This window comes from Bactrocera latifrons, unplaced genomic scaffold, assembly GCF_001853355.1.
Source record: "Bactrocera latifrons isolate USDA-ARS-PBARC rearing strain unplaced genomic scaffold, ASM185335v1 scaffold_283, whole genome shotgun sequence".
Classification (NCBI taxonomy): Eukaryota; Metazoa; Arthropoda; class Insecta; order Diptera; family Tephritidae; genus Bactrocera; species Bactrocera latifrons.
In genome coordinates this window covers 230,096-242,292 of record NW_017536441.1, presented here as the reverse complement: position 1 = coordinate 242,292, position 12,197 = coordinate 230,096, and positions in this window count along the sequence as shown.

Sequence of the window (12,197 nt, the reverse complement as noted above, 5' to 3'; positions counted from 1 at the left end):
TTTCTCCCCATTGCGTGGTTTCCGATACTATAGATGATTTTATGTGACTCGCAAATATGGCATCACATGCTAACCACGTTAAATTGAATTATTCGGAAAAATTGAGTGTTTTTACTATTACCGTATTTTGAAATGAACCTTATCGTGTTTAACATGACACTTTTAGAGTTAAATTTCCTTGGTAATGAGAATGAAATCTTAAATAAAATCCCACGTCAATAGAAGTAAGGTGCCAAATAAAAAGATCTACCACTTAGAAGTACTGTAGTAACCTTTTCTTTGTAACTTAGCCATTAAAGAACGCCGCAACATGCTTAATATTTAATTTGAATTATTTTACGTTGATTTGATTGCAAATACGAAGTACTTTTTATAACGATCATTGTTATTTTATTGTCTCACTCGAGATGTGTATACCTAGCACATTTACTAAAAGTATAGTATTATTTGATATTTAATAAAATCTGTTCATTAATATGAATGTAGTTGGCTCTATATCCAGTGAACGCTTTAATTAATTTGTTTCTAACACTTTTTGATCATAATTCTGCTCCCGTAATATTATTTAAATGAAATAATTTCGTTTATCGAGTTTATATTCTCAAAATAACCAACAGGTGCTACTTCGTACAAAGACCAAATTCTACAAGTCAGTTATCATCCCCGTCCTGTTATATGGCCCAGATACATGGGAGAAACCTCCTTTCCTTTGGAAAGACCAGGTGGAGAGACCACTTCGAATCTCAAATTGCCGTCAAACAGTGAAAAGGAAGATCGACTGGTGCGATATTGTAAACATGGCTATAGCTAAAACCGTGTAAGCGGTGTCTACACCAATAAAGAAGAAGAAGTTAAACAAAATAATCCTAGTTTGTTCTATTAGTATTCAGGTAACTTTAGATTCAGATTAAGTTATCGCACCGAAATCGGACTAATCAGTCGATTCTTCTTTTCGCTACGTGACGCCAATTGGATAGCCAGGTCCTTCTACACCTGGTCCTTCCAACGGCGTGGAGGTCTTCCTCTTCCTCTGCTTCCTCCGGCGAGTACACCGTCCAACACTTTCAGAGCTGTAGTGTTTTCATCCATTTAGACAACATGACCTAGCCAGCGTAGCCGCTGTCTTTTAATTCGCTGACCTATGTCAATGTCGTAGGCATTGGTCCTTTTCGTTCTGTCGAAAGCAATTTGAAATCCTCGAAGAGGTGGTGTGTGTGTCGATTTTCCTTTTTTCCAAGTTTTCCACGTCTTTTCCAAGATTTGGCGCATGGTGAATATCTAGTTGATTGTTGATTTGCCAGGCATAAAGCCACACTTATTATATCCAATCAGTTTGTTGACGGTGGGCTTTAATCTTTCACACAATACGGAGTTGTCGCAGATTGTGTGGCCCCCCTTTTTTGGACTGGGCAGAGCACACTTAAATTCCAATCGTTGGGCATGCTTTCGTCAGACCATATTTTAAAAAGAAGCTAATGCATGCTCGGCCGGCAATCCATCGGCCCCCGCCGCTTTGTTGTTCTTCAGGCGGGTAATTGCTATTCGAACTTCATCATGGTCGATCAAAGGAACGTCGGCTCCATCGTCATTGATTGAGGAATCGGGTTTGACATCTCTTGGCATTGTATCTAATTATAAAACGAAAAACGGAAAATCCCTCTGTATTGGAAAGACTAAGTTCGAAAGAATCTGGTTCTATTTGGTATTTCGAATTAACGCCAACTGATAAAGCGATGAGACAAGGAACGCGAGTTTGCTTAAGCATTTATAGTTCGAATTAATAATAGAAAGACAGTTATTTTCAAGATTAAATGGTGTAAGGATAAAAGTTGATTCAGGTTCTTTATTCTTTAAAATTTTGACCCCTAAACAGATTTATTGAACGCAACCAATTTTCATATTACTAAGTTTATATTTATTTTGAAAACTGGATATAACGTAACGATTAATTTAAAGAGGAGTACATCTTAGCATAAGCTCTATATGATGTACAGATTTCCAACCTCTTCAGGTCGCCTTTGAAAATTTAACGAGTCTTAGGAAGGATTAGAAAAAAGAGTTTAGGAAGAACATATAATTATAAAACTTTATAGTGAATAAAGGCGAGTGATCGAAATAGCATACTTACTTTGACTTGATTCGTTTTTGTGATTGTAGAGGTCTCTTTTGAAGTGAACTCTCTTAAGGTTGGAGTTTGTGCCTGTCTATATATAATATAATACTGTGATCACCAAAGTATAACACTAGAAGTTACTCATATGGGAATGTTAGAAATACCTCAGTAAAGAATAAAATTGCTCCAGATTCCTCATAGTTTTTACTGGATAACATTAGAAATGCCATACAAAAATGTTCAGACCTTAGCCTTAGTAATTACAACAACTTCATATAAATCAGAAAATTTTTTGTTTCTGCTGTTTGATCAGCTTAATTTTTTTAAGAATGTCTAATAAGAAATATTTCTCGAGCTGAGTCGATTTAGCTATATCTGTCTGTCTGTATATATACGAACCAGAGCCTTTGTTTATAAGATATCGTTCTGAAACTTTGTAAACGTCATTTTCTTTTCAAAATATAGCCGCCATACGAACTGAACGGACAATATATCTTCACAAAAGTTGGCACAGGTTATTTTCTAAGATAATAATGTAATATACGAAGAAATTGTTCAGATCGGCTCACTATAGCATATAGCTGCTATACAAACTGAACGATCGGAATCTATTACTGGTATGGAAAACTTTTGCATTTTCCAAGATATATCACGAAATTTGGTATAAATTATTTTCTAAGGCAACAATGTAATCTGCGAAGGAATTGTTCAAATCGATTAACTATAGCATATAGCAGCCATAAAAACTGAACGATCGAAAACAAGGGCTTGTATGGAAATCCTTTGCATTTGACGTGGTATCTTCATGAAATTTGACATGAATTACTGCTTAAGGTAATAATGTAACATCCGAAAAAATTGTTCAGATCGAATTACTATTAGCGTAAAGCTTCCATACAAACTGGACAAATGTTTCATATAAATATATTAGAATTATATAATGCTATATAAATCTTCCGCAGAACCTTTCTCTCGAAAACTCATAGCGCCGACTCATCAGATGTTGTCATCTTCCATGCCTCTGCATCATATCGCAGAACGGGAATAATTGGGGACTTATAGATTTTGCTTTTTGTTCGTCGAAAGAGACTTTACTTCTTAATTGCCTACTCAGTCCGAAGTAGCAACTGCTGACAAGAGTTGCTCTGCATTGATTTCGCTGCTACATTGTTGTTGGTGTTAATGGTGCCTCCAAGATAGACGAAATTAGCTACGACTTCGAAGTTATGACTGTCAGCAGTAACGTGGGTACCTCTTGGGCGTACTAGAGCAGCTGTTCATTCTTATAGAAGGTAACTCCTCTATTCAGCTCTGCAGCTGGAATTATTTTCTCCAGGAGGGGTCTCTCTTTCTTTGGATTAGGCAGAGCACACTTAAATTCTAATCATCGGTTATGCTTTCGGAAACTCCTTATCATCGCCCAGCAATTAATCGGCGCCGCGTTGTTGTTCTTCAGTCGGGTAATTGCTATTTGAACTTCTTCATGGCTGGGCAGTGGAACGTCTGCTCCATCGTCTTCGATTGGGGAATCGGATACACCATCTCCTGGTGTTATGCTTTCACTGCCATTCAGCAGGAGAGGTGTTCAACAAAGTTGATGTATTTAGTTGGGTAGCTTCTCATAATCAAATCAAAATTTGTGGCTTTAAAGAAATTAAACTAAATATACAATTGCCCATATAATATCTTTTATTTTTTTGCATAAATATTTCTACACAATGTTTGTATAATGCTTGTTAATTATTATAATAGCTTAAGTCGACTTAAGCTTAGTTGACTTAAGTTAATTCGAACATTTTTAGTTATTCTGAAAAATGTATGCCATTCACGAGATTAGACACATTTCCTGATATATTAACTACAAAGCAGTCGTTTCAAATGATCAGATTTTTGCTAGAAGCCAAAATCTCCAATTTCTCTAAAACCAACTTAAGCTGTTTTCATATATATAGACACAGTTATATATAGCTATCGAATATACCGATTCACAAATTCAGTTGAATGTGCGTTCGTTCGAAAAAAGAATTTTTTCTGGTGCTGACAGTAACACATTGAATGCGACAAGGGATTTCTGCAGCTGGCCAAGCAAATTTGTAAAGCGGCAGAGACAACAATCACGCACAAATGCAATATGTAACAGTAACGAAACTTCACAGAATTTTCGGCGGCCAAATAGATATATACTGTAGATTTGTATGTAGATGTGTATGTATGAATTGAAAAGCTATGTGTTTTGCATTGACGAGAATGTGAGTGCGATGAAACAAAAGTGGAAATATCAAAGCAGCTGTTTGGCCGCTGTATCAGAACAACATAAACAACAAATCTAAAAATTCCAACAACAATATATGCACCCCATAGTTAGTGCAGTTTAAGGCAAAATCGACAGCAACAACCGCAGATTAAATTGCCACTGCGCATCAGCGTCAAAAAATCACAACGCTCGACGTATTTCGTTTACAGTATAAACGCATGAATGGAAATTTTAGCATTTTCAGACATTTACCCCAAATGCGGTGGCGCTGCGCCAATGTGGCCAATGTGACGCGCATGGCTGGCGGAAATGTTGCAATTGCACTATTTCAACATGTCATTCGTGTAACGGAAGTAATGGCGTCCTTAGCGGATGTCGCCGAAAAAAATGGCCAAAAGCACTTTTGTTTCAAATTTGCGCCATTATTTGTTCTTTTTTTTTCAACTGGTTTCATTGCAGTTTATTTGACTTGAAAATTGCAAATTTTCGTTTCGCATTGATACATTGCCGATTTGGATCAATACGCACGATGTAAGTGTTTGGTATGAATGTGTACGTTGCGTATCCGATATGTTGGTTTCATTGGGAAAACACGGGTTTTTGATTTGAAGAAAAGTTCCCAAACTATAATTTAAAATTTTTTGCGTAGTTTTATTAGTATGTCTTTATAACCCAAAATTATAATTGAACCACTCTTTTTTACTTCAGGATTATGTTTAATACGCCTCACTTTCAATTCAATTATCTGCTTAAATTCAATTTACAATGGTTTACAATCATATCTGGTATTTTATTACCAACTCTATAAGTCAGTTAATCACTTACATATCTTTATACTCATGATAAGAATTCTGTGGGAAGGTACAAGCCGATATCCGTTCTTTTTATTGCCGAAAAACATAATATTAATAAAATACTCTCGATTAATTAAATTTCGATAGCTTCTATATAGTCATACACATGTGAGACAAAAGCTCTACAGTTGAACTTTTTAACGCGAATCACCATAATCCACACAAAAAAAGTTCGAGTTATAGAGACTTCGATTTATGGAAGAAAATTTTTGTGAAATTTGACTTCTATTGCCAATTCAAGAGCTCGAGTTATAGAAAATTTCAAGTTATAAAGTTCGAGTTATGGAAGTTCAGCTGAAGGAAAAGTAACTGACGGCGCGAGTCAAAAGAGTTCTAAGCCAACTGGAAAGTCGGAAATGACAGGACTGAACGGAAGTTGGAAAATTATTAAATTAAGTATATGGAGGGCAGGTAAAGTATTGAGCCAAGTTCACCTTATTAACGGTAAATGACGATCTTTGAGTGTCATTAATAAGTCCTACCGATTAACCGATATTTTCATGCAGAAGTCAGCCGTGGGCACTGTGGTCCACATGCTCGGTACCAAAAAAAACATTTTTTTTCAATTTCGCTTCGAACTTAAGATGGCATGACTTAAAGTCCATTTGTATCATATGTGCAAAGTTTTGTTACAATAACATTTGTTCTTGAATTATGTGCTGTAGAGGGAAAGAATCAGTTCGATTTTATAATTGTGTTATATGAGAAGTTTTCTGAAATCATATTTGCTGAATAGAAATTTATCGACAATGAAGAGGTAATCCCCAAAGTCGAGAGATATTTTGAAACTAAATACAAAGATGAAAAATATTCAATAAATGTAACTTTTCATATAAAATGAAGTTGAAATTCTTTAATGAGGAATACTTATTATCATTTGAAACAATATTATTTTCCATTTATTTATTTAAAGGTTCTTTCTTTCAACTATTGGACGCGTCTACGTTTCATATGGTTAATTTGTAATTTTTCGATGCCTCGTTCGAGCATTTCGACTGGTAACTGGCGAATGGCACGCCATATGTTTTGCTTCAAAGCCTGAATCGAAGCGCGATTGTTCGCATAGACTTTAGATTTTACATATACCCACTGGAAATCTAACGATGTGATACCATGGTTACCAATCGAACAGCCTAAACAAGAAATTATCACCTTACCGAAATGTTCTCTCAATAAATCCAAAGATTATTGCAGTTTGTGTGAGCTGGCGCAGTCCTGTTGAAATCAAATGTCAACGAGATCACGAGCTTCAATTTCAGGCTTCAAATAGTTGGTAATCATGCCGCGATAACGGTCGCCATTGACGGTTACATTCTCTCTTGCATCAATTTTGAAGCAATATGGACCGATGATTACACCGGCCCACAAACCACACCAAACCGTTGTTTTTTGGTTGAAATGGTAGCTCTTGAATCTTTCAGGTTGGTGGTCCCATATGCGTTAATTTTCCTTGTTTACATACCCTTTGAGCCAGAAAGGGTCTTATCGCTGAACAAAATTTTCTTTAAAACATCGGATCTTCTTGAAGCTTTTCAAGAGCCCATAGAGCGATGTCGCTTGGGAAGGTCGAGCAGTTCAGTTCTTGCACAAGCTGAAGAAGTTCATTTTCAACTTAAAATCTCGACGTGAAATTCGACAAGTCGTTTTATACGTTAGTCCGAGATGCTGCGTCGAATCGACTCTCCACGGTCTTCGTGCACACTCCCAGCTCTGGCTACTATATTCTCTTCACTGCGTGCTGGGTCTCAAGAGAGGCGATGGTGTTACATATAGTAGGCTCAGTAGGTCATAAGTTCGCGAAACAAATAACGTGAATTTTCGTAATAAAGTAAATTTTTCCATGATAAAATGCCAAACAATACTGAACCAGAATAACATGACAGCTTGACACGACTTACGTGTTTTCTGTGAACTCTATTTGGATCACCCATTATAACATCTTTTATTCCCCCGGATCACTGAAAACACTGTTTATTCTCTTCTTTACTTTATTGGTATCCAATTTTTCTTTTCCACTAAATTTAAATAAACAGCATTTCTATTATTTGTGAAACAATTTTTTCCGTTAATAATAACAGAAGAAAACTAAAGTATATTCGCTTGTCAATTCAATCAACTTTGCTTATTGCATGCAAATATAAATGCAACGGATGTTGCTAACACTTTACCCGTTGACACATATGCGCGCTGGCGCAACAAAAATGAATATTGTATCAAACGTTTGACAAGTTGCGAATGACGTTTTGAAAAATATTGAACGCACCACCGACCGACACGAACACAAACCACATCTTACCTACTGAGCAGAGTGCAAAGATGTCACAACACACGCATATACATATATGTATATACGCTAACAATTGTGGCGACTGCTTTGTGGCACGATGTGCATGACTGAAAATCTCGAAACCTCACACATGTCTCATACTTACGATTATACATATACATACTTATATAGATAAATATATCTAAGTGAAGTTATGTATAAGTCATGTCACAATTCATTTTTAGTGTTTGTCCACACTCATCCATTATACATATACGAGGTGTGTTCAAAAAATATCGCGAATTTTGTGTTTTTTCWAAAAYTATTTATTTATTCATGAATATCTATTTTGTYCCCTTCAAAGTAATCCCCATGAGATATTATACACTTGTGCCAACGGTTTTTCCAATCTTCGAAGCACTTCAAAAAATCTTTTTTTTTATTCTCTCGCAACAAAGTTGCTAAAGAGAGTATTATAGTTTTGTTCACATAACGGTTGTTTGTAAGCCCTAAAACTAAAAGAATCAGATATATGGTTATATATACCAAAGTGATCAGGGTGACGAGTAGAGTTGAAATCCGGAAGTCTGTCTGTCCGTCCGTCCGTGTAAGCTGTAACTTGAGTAAAAATTGGGATATCATGATGAAACTTGGTACACGTATTTCTTGGCTCCATAAGAAGGTTAAGTTCGAAGATAGGCAAAATCGGCCCACTGCCACGCCCACAAAATGGCGGAAACCGAAAACCTATAAAGTGTCATAACTAAGCCATAAATAAAGATATTAAAATGAAATTTGGTACAAAGGATCTCATTAGGGAGGGGCATATTTAAAATTATTTTTTTTGGAAAAGTGGGCGTGGCCCCGCCCCTTCTAACTTTTTTGTACATATCTCGAAAACTGCTATAGCTATGTCAACCAAACTGTATAKAGTCGTTTCTTTGAGGCATTTCCATATACAGTTCAAAAATGGAAGAAATCGAATAATAACCACGCCCACCTCCCATACAAAGGTTATGTTGAAAATCACTAAAAATGCGTTAACCGACTAACAAAAAATGTCAGAAACACTAAATTTTAGGGAAGAAATGTGAAAAGGAAGCTGCATCCAGGCTTTTTTTAAAAATTGAAAATGGGCGTGGGCCACTTATGTACCAAAAACCATATCTCATTAAGTACTCGTTAAGTACTGATGACATGTACCAAATATGGATGCAATCGGTTCACAACCACGCCTGAAATCTCGATTATCACTTTATCATGCGAGAGTATAAATTGTTCGGTGACACCCGAACTTAGCCCTTCCTTACTTGTTTTTTTATATTCTTCAGCTCCTCCTTCGTTGCCGTCTTATTCTCGTCAAGAGAAACGTAACGTCGTCCTCTCATGGGCCTCTTCAGTTTAGGGAACAAGAAAAAGTCACAGGGGACCAGATCTGGGGAATACGGTGACTGCCGCATCATTAGTGTGTTGTTTTTGACCAAAAAGTCGCGCACAAGCAACGATGTGTGAGCAGGGGCGTTATCCTGGTGCAAAGCCAATTTTTGTCACATCTTCTCGGCCTTCTGAGAACGTTTTGTACCACCGATAAACGTTGCTTCGGTCCAAGGTAGCTTCTCCGTATGCCACAGTCAACATTCGCACTTAATTTCGTTTTTCACACAAAATTTTATACAGGTGCTTTGATCCATTTTTTTGATTAGGTAAAAATTGAAGACGATCCAGAACACGTGCAAGCAAAGCAGCTGTCAACAATTAAATGAACATTCAAAATAGCCGAGCTTGTCGGCATAAGTAAGAGATATGAGTACCAACATAACGCAACAAAAAATTCGAATATACGAACCCGCAAAAATTCAAAATTCGCGATACTTTTTGAACACACCTCGTATGGTAGTATGCATGCAATTTTGCTGCTGCAAGTGCCGTGCAACAGCTGCAAGATCGATTACTTTTTCAATTTTACAACAAAAATATTTATACGAAAGTAGGTGGCAAGTATAACCGTTAATATATTTGGCGCGAAATACAATTACATAAATATATACACTTATATATGCATATATACATATATACATACATGTGTGTATATGTGCGTGGCGTATATTTATTTGCTTTCCTTGCCACATTTGTCGCCAACCAGCTTGAACTACGTCTACGCAAATATCATCCATCAAAGATGCCAACACACAGTAGATCAACGACACTGACTTGGCAATTGCCAACTTGCAACAACTGAAAGCCGCAATCGCGTTGCAACAGACAGTCAGCGAAGCGCGTGAAGCTGTAAGAAAATGCTACTTACACATACATATGTACGAAGAAATGCGGATTTAAGCTTAAATGGATGGGTTTGAGTGTTGACTCGTTTGTATGTGTGTCAAAAAGTCCTGACATCTATGGCCCTAATAGCAGGTAACCCAGTAACCGTGAGCTAAACTGCCATATACATATGTATAAAGTTACGTACAGACATATATACAGCTAAGCTTGTATGTGTGTTAGTGTGTCATGCGTGTTCCGCCAAGCATTGGCAATATATGCTGGCTATGCAACCTTTACGCTTGCAAACTTTTCTGCTGTTTCACACATACTTTTTTCCTCGCAACATGCTGCAATATAGTATAATAGTTTTGTTCACCTAACGGTCGCTTGTAACACCTAAAACTAATCGAAATAGGCATAGAGTTATATATGTACATAGATGGTTCCGATAACAAAACGAGTTGAAATCCAAATGACGCTTGTCCGTCCGTCCGTCCGCCTGTGGAAGCGATAGCTTGAGTATAAAAGGAGATAGCGTAAAGAAATTGTCAACACTTGTTGCTTAACCGAATCAGATTTTTGCTACGCCCACAAATGTTCATTAATCAGAAACCTATAAATTGCCACAGCTAAGCAAAAATGGGAGAAAGCGGAAGTTGCTCCAAAAAATTTTACGCCCAATATGTCTGTGAGTGTTTGAGTTATATTCATAAAATGTGCAAATGCCAAACTTCCAATATAACTTAGTAATATCGAAACTTAATGAAATCAATTGAGATCTTCCCCAGCCTCAATATACTCAACAGTGATTTCCGAATTCTTAGCTTAGCTCTTCTTGTAGAATATCTTTTTATACCCTGAACAGGGTATTTTAAGTTTGTCACGAAGTTTGTAACACCCAGAAGGAAGCGTCGGAGACCCTATAAAGTATATATATATAAATGATCAGTACGTTGAGCTGAGTCGATTTAGCCATGTCCGTCTGTCTGTCTGTATACTATATGCACGAACTAGTCCCTCAGTTTTTAAGATATCGTTTTGAAAGTTTGCAAACGTCATTTTCTCTTCAAGAAGCTGCTCATTTGTCGGAACTGCCGATATCGGTTCACTATAACATGTAGCTGCCATACAAACCGAACGATCGGAATCAGGGGCTTGTATGGAAAACTTTCGCATTTAACGTGGTATCCTCACAAAAGTTGGCTCATATTATTTTCTAAAATAATAATATAATTCCCGAAAAAATTGTTCCGATCGGTTAACTATAGCACATAGCTGCCATAGAAACTGAATGATCAAAATCAAATGCTTGCATGGGAAACGAAATTTGGTATGAGTTATTGTTCATATAAATAATGTAATATCGGAAGAAATTGTTCAGATCAGCTCACTATAGCATATAGCTGCCATACAAACCGAACGATCGGATTCAGGGGCTTGTATGGAAAACTTTCGCATTTAACGTGGTATCTTCACGAAATTTGACATGCTCAAGGTAATAATATAATCTCCGAAAAAATTGTTCAGATCGGTTAACTATAGCATATAGCTGCCAAACAAACTGAACACATAGTTACTAAAAGAAATGTACCTGTGAAGGGTATATTAGGTTCGGTGCAGCCGAGGCAAACGTGTCTTCTTATTTTTACATTAAGTTTGCCAAATTAAATTGTTCGGTTACACCTGAAGTTCACCCTTCCTTACTTGTTTTATTTTGTATATGATTTTTCATTCGTTTGTATTTCTATATGCTTCTGCCTCTTCTTTTTTTGCACATGTTAAGTTTTGATGCTACTTTATGTCTGAATAAATCACGTTTGACCCCAATTTTTCCTCACATTTCCCATTTACAACACAAGCTCAAATACACATACAAAGTACATACATTCCCGCAGAGGTGACTTAATAAGTTTGCTTATGTACATACATACAGTTAGTTATGCTATATTTGTGCATTAAATTCATGAAACATGCGGAAGCGTAATCTTAAACGCAGGTGTGAGCGTCTACATAAGCAAACACACACGCTACAAACCTGTACATATTTATATATTTAACTCTGTATGTGTATTTTTCACTTTAGACGCTTATGTGCTTATAATATATGCAACAACAACACTAAATATACCTCAATTTAAGATGTACGAACTACGTCCAGCGTAAGCTTAGCCCTGCTTTTCACACACACACACACACAAACCTGAACACTCAACCAAACACTCACATCAGCATTTACTAGCTCACTTCTCTCACGTTTATTGCATTTTATTTGCTTCGGTTTTCTGTTTGCTTGCTGCTTTTGATTTCATTTCGACATGCTCAAGCGTGGCTACTTGAATTTTCTTTCGAAATGTGAGCAAAGCACCTATTTGCAATGTGATTCCGCATTTTCCTTATTTTCAATTTCAAAAAATCTCTTCCAATAGCAAAGATTAGCAAAAAACC